The 5,578-nt window shown below is 43.0% G+C and overlaps 1 protein-coding gene across 1 annotated transcript in view; it reads left to right on the forward strand.

Moving 5' to 3' along the window:
* Window positions 1–5,578, forward strand: part of LOC103377100 (fibroblast growth factor receptor-like 1) — a 28,963-nt gene that overhangs the window by 11,712 nt on the left and 11,673 nt on the right. The gene's annotated exons all lie outside the window — the stretch shown is intronic.

The raw sequence follows: 5,578 nt of genomic DNA on the forward strand, positions 1-5,578 counted from the left end.
CTGTAGGGTTGTAATTATTGCTCTGTAAACTACGTTCAAATTCAACTTCACTCTTTGGGCTTTGGAGAAATAATCAATTTCCAGAGCAGCAACATTTAAATTGTATTGACTTGAAATGAACACAGTCTCCATTCTGATTTTAATTTTACTTCCACACGTCTCAATACACGTGTGATCATCAATCCAGTATCTACTGCTAACTCCCTCTCGAGGTCGTAGGGGTCACTGCAGCGGGGTTCACCCTGGACACTTCACCAGTCCATTGTAATCAGAGCAAATTCTTAAAACGAAATAGAAGACAACACATCATTTACTGCTGCTCCTGGACGTTTGCTCTTTGAAGAAACACTCTGAAAGCAATATTTGCTCACAAAATAAATGTGTGTGTGTTGGGTTTGAACAGGAAACACGGTGGAAAAGGAGTCCATGAACTGTTCCACTGCGACGTGTGTGTGTAGTGTTCAGTAATAAGACAAAAACAGCCATTCCATAAACACAATATGAAAGGCCTCCATTAATCCAGGTTGAGGACTTTCCATAAGTTGGACTCCATACTTTTCCACGTTTGTGGAAGTCTGGAAAAGTTCAGATGCCCTGCGGAAAGTTTTAGACCTGATATAAAAGAGACCTTTCACTTAATCAGAGTATCAATAAAGTATGTACTGTAGGAAATCTCCTTGGAAATGAGTTAGTGTGTGTGTGTGTGTGTGTGTGTGACCCCAGCCCTGAGTCAGACTGTAAGAAGCCACATCTTAAAACTGGATTTACACCAGAGTTCATGAACTAACTGAAAATCTAGTAAGAACTTTTAGTTATTTGTGTTTTTGCTGAACTTATCTTAAATATTATTTTAAAAAAATGACGAATGATGAAGATTAGTCTTTGTGGTCGATCAACGAAGGATGAAAGACCTGATCAAACTACTGATGTTCCACTGTTTAAGCCACATTAGCAGAAACAGTTTGAAATATTAACAGTATGTATAAGACTTTTTTTATATTTTGGATGATGCAGTTCACACACACACATTCTCCAGTCCCCCCCCCCCCCCCCCCACCGACAGAGGCAGCCGGGCCCAGGTGAAGGCAGTCAGCTTTAATAAAATATAGCAGCTTAGAGTTCAAAGGCTCCACAGTGGGCCCCCGTGAGGAGTGGGCCGCGTGATGAAGATGTTTCCAGAAGCTTTATGACACTGAAGTAATTTCTCTCTCTCTCTCCGTCTCCATTCCCGTTCTTTTGATGAGTCCTCATCAGGATCCCGTTGTTCTGGAGCCATTATGGTAGGAAGCAGATGTAAACAGGCCGGCCTGTTGTTTCACTGACCCTCTCTCTCTCTCTCTCTCTTTAATCAGATAGGTGGAGTGCAGCATCTTACCCTCTTTACCCCATTCTTTTTATTCCGGCCTCTCCTGCTGTTTCTCTGCTCCCCTGTGTCACCCAATAGCTCCTCCTGTACTATTCCCACCACCAAAGAAGTTGTTATTCAGTCCAACATCAGATGGTGATGAAGAAAGAGCCATTGTCCCGCCTGGTCTTACCCGGCTCTTATCTATTGATTGGAAAGTAGAGAGGAGAAAATGGCGGGTATTGATTACTGCAGCCGGTGAAGTGGCCGCGCTGGACGTCGAGAACTGTAAGAAAAGACGATGTTTTTTTCACCCCGCGCGGCCCGGCTGCTGTCAGAACAGGTCCTACCGTCACCCCGTTCACTCTGTCAGTACCCCCCCCCCAACACACACACACACACACCTCACTTTTCCTCCTTTCTTGAATTGCCAAGGTGGCTTTCCCTTTCTCTCTCTCTTTCTCTGTGTTATGCTGATTTTTATCTCTGCTTGTGAAATGTATAGCTGTGCACAGAAGCTCTGGCCTTTCACACACTCCCCGAGCTGCAACGTCAGCCTCAACCTCAGCCTCCTGTTCTCATGTGAAGTCACCAGCTCTGGATGGAGGTTTTTTTTTTTTAACTTTTATGTATTTTTTTGTATCATTCCTTTTTTCTTCTTCTTGTTTTCTTTGATCTCTTACACCATGTATTATTAATTTTGTGTGTAAAAAGGGTGTGTGTTGGCAAGAGTCTGGAAATCAGATACATATCACAATCCATGGGCATCGAAATGTCTTTCTTGGATAAACATTGTTTGACTCAAAGTCTCAAATACAGTAATACGGCAGTGCTGTAGAATATCGATACAGTATCGTGAAACGAAATATCGCGATATGTCAGTGTAACGATATTTTCTTACACCCCAGTGATACAGGAGAGCTCCAAAGGAACACCTTAGAGTTTAGATCTCTCTCTGCAGCACAGGCTTCGTTCGACCTGTCACTGTCTGCTGCTGCACGCTCTGCTGAGTAGGAGGGAGCCTCCTCCAGCTTCAGTCTCCTCTCTCTGTTTTTTTTTATTTTATAACCTTTATATAAATACTGCATATTCACCAGGATCCGTGTTTATCTAAGTCATGAATCACTACAGTCCAAAGGCCTTTTGATGTACAAGAAATTCCTGCAGTTGGTGGAAGATTAACGCCCAAATCCTCTTTAATAGAAAATGTTTACAGTGCCGTGGGAGTTACTGTGTCCCGTACTAGGCGGCCGGTGTTGCGTGCGTTATCACGTTGTTCTTCTTGTGGTTGGTTTAGTTCCCAGGTGTTCACCATTGGATGTGCTGTCAGCAGTTGAGTCAGCCTTTTATTGACGTGTTTGCAAAGACTCGAGAAATAACAAAACACTTTGAATGGCAGGGGGGAAAAAAAGCTGGTGAACACTTTCAACAAATCCACAGGTGTTTTACAAAAAGAGTGAAATAAATGAGGAACGAGGTGCCAGCACATCTGTTCGTTGCTCAATCCCTGCAACGTTTGAACCCCCTGTGCCTGTGTTTCTTTTTCATTAACCTCCCGACGTTTCCAAACGTACAGCTCTGCACGGCTGCCTGAGCGTTGCACCGACACATTGTTACCTTGCTCACGGAGAGATTTGCAAAAACGGCTATATTTAGTCTGAATTTGAAGAACGCCTCTGGGTGAACGTGCCCCTGCCTCTTAAAATAATCCATCACCAAATTGAGCAAAGAAAAACACAGCTAATTCTGAGAGTCGCCAGGCCTCCTTCTCCTCCTCTTCCTCCTCCTCCTCCTCCTCCTTTTCCTGTGCCATGAAAGATTCCATTCACGCACAGAGCTCGACTATAATAGGTAGCACCGGGCCGCCGCTGCAGCACAGGGAAGCCCATATGGTGCCGTGTATCATTTTTCCATTTGCGCAGCAGCTAACAATCCTAACAATGTGTGTAAACACTGTAAAGTACTTTGTCAGAAAGTCTGACAGATTGCCATTCATCACAGCGTCTGTTGGCCGTAAAGTTAAGTTCAGTGACTGGGGAAGTCTGGAGCAAAAAAAACAAAAAACAGAGCAGCTACAGTAGAAGTATGACAGGGTTACATGTCACTTTTCACACATCTTAAACTGTGAGTCTTGCGATCAAGCAGATAATCCCCATTTTTCTCAGTGGCCACAGAGGGTCTCTGTGTTTTGAGAGCTTGCAATTCCAAGGTTCGAAAGAACCTGTCCTTGAGAGAGGATCAGGGGGAGAAGGAGAAGAAGAAAGAGCAGGAGGAGGAGGAGGAGGAGGAGGAGGAGAGTCTCTCCTGAAGACAGGATAGCGGTCATGCTCACAGCACAAACACTTATTAGGTTATTCAGATGACGTCCTTGATTTCAGCACCTCTTCATGTGTTGTTTTGCAGAGGAACTTCAAAAGGGTTTTTCCTTTTTTTTTTTTCAGCAGATGGAGGGAGGAAATCGGTAGTTGTACATTCCTTGTCTTTGAAGAAACTTGAAGAATCTTCTCAGGATTTGAATCTTTGAAAACATCGGTAGCTGAAGATGTCCAGAGCAAAATTTGAATTAAGAATCAAATGTGGGCTTTCTGACAAAAAAAAAGAGAATTGATTTTCAGGTTAAAAAGCACATTCTGAAATATTTTAATATTACAGAGGGGAAAAAACCTAAATATTTTTTAGAATATTTAAAAAAAAAATTATTTTTAGAACTGTCAATCCCATTCTGTGACCAAACAAACTTTGTCCTTCCAATTTATTAATTAATCAATTTTTATTTAGTTGCAGAGGGGAAAAAACCTAAATATTTTTTTTTAATATTATTTATTTTTAAAAAAATGTATTTTTAGAACTGTCAATCCCATACTGTGACCAAACAAACTTTGTCTTTCCAATTAATTAATTAATTAATTTTTATTTAGTTCCATCATCAAATGGTGTTTGTAAATATATCCAACCATTTCTATAAATGAGACTAAAGACAATGTGTCTAAATATCAGATAAATTATAAAATACAGCCCAACATTACGCAGAAGTGTAAATAAATAAAAGCACTTTATTGGCCGTTCAAATATTCATGTTACATTTAAACGATGCTGTTCAATCTGTCGATATCGACTTGCAGACGTCTGTTGCTTTGTTCAAGACTTTTTGTCCACATCAGCTGTGACTTGTAGTCCTACTAACTCTGAGTTAGTGAACGATGTAACAGATATTCAGACTTTAAGTGGGCGACGATCCCCACAGGGTTCAAATGGCTGCACTGACTTGGTGTTGAATTCAAGTGTTAAAAAACCCCAAAAAAAACTGTTGCTCGACACCGACGTGAGCCGTAAGCCTGTTTTGACACTTTGCTTCAACTCAACCTTTGACCTGAGTCAGACCTGGTTTAGAACGCGAGTGCCTTTTCCATGAATCCAGAACAAACCAGTTGCTGATTGGCTGGAGGGACCCTCGGTCCGGGCAGATAACTAAAAGCTCATTTGCCCATGATTTGTTCAGGAACATGTTTATGTTTTTACAGGGCGGCTCAGTCTTTGAGGATCAACCTTGTACACGTGAAGTGGAGCAGCGGTAAGCCGACGGCCGCGCTCCTGAATCAGACTCTGCCGAGTAGAAACAGTGAGGGCCCCTGTTCTGCTTTCTTTTTCAGAAGAAGTGAGAAATGGGCCGGTTGACAACAGCCAAAAACACTGCAGTTGCCTTTTTCTTTTCCACAGACATAAACAGTGACACTTCCAATTTCCCGCTGGAGCGGGAAGAAAAGGTCATCGACGGGAGAGGAAGAAAAACCATGACTGTGTTTGTGTTCGTGTAGGTTCAGAACGGGCCCTGAACTGGAGAGCTATCTGAGTCCCAGAGCACCGTCTGTGTGTGTGTGTGTGTGTGTGTGTGTGTGTGTGTGTGTGTGTGTGTGTGCAGCTGGGTTCCGTCTGTTGGTGGAGTGACGGGTGACAGGAGCAGATGGACGTACCTGTGTCGCCTCCTCCGCCGCAGCCTCCTCACTATAATGAACCTGTTGTTTACCATAAGTGTGAAATGGACCGGTGGAATGTGACGGTCTGTGTGTGTGTGTGTGTGTGTGTGTGTGTGTATGTGTGTGTGTGGGCAGAGGCCATGTGTACTTACCCTCCCCATTGTTTTTACTGCTACCAGAGCAGCCATTTGTTCTGAGGCACAGACTGGGCTCTGTGTACTTTTCAGGGCTGTGACTTACAGCTATAGGGAGTTTGGTT

The sequence above is a fragment of the Cynoglossus semilaevis genome, chromosome 1, assembly GCF_000523025.1.
Source record: "Cynoglossus semilaevis isolate Cse_v1.0 chromosome 1, Cse_v1.0, whole genome shotgun sequence".
In the NCBI taxonomy this organism is placed as follows: domain Eukaryota; kingdom Metazoa; phylum Chordata; class Actinopteri; order Pleuronectiformes; family Cynoglossidae; genus Cynoglossus; species Cynoglossus semilaevis.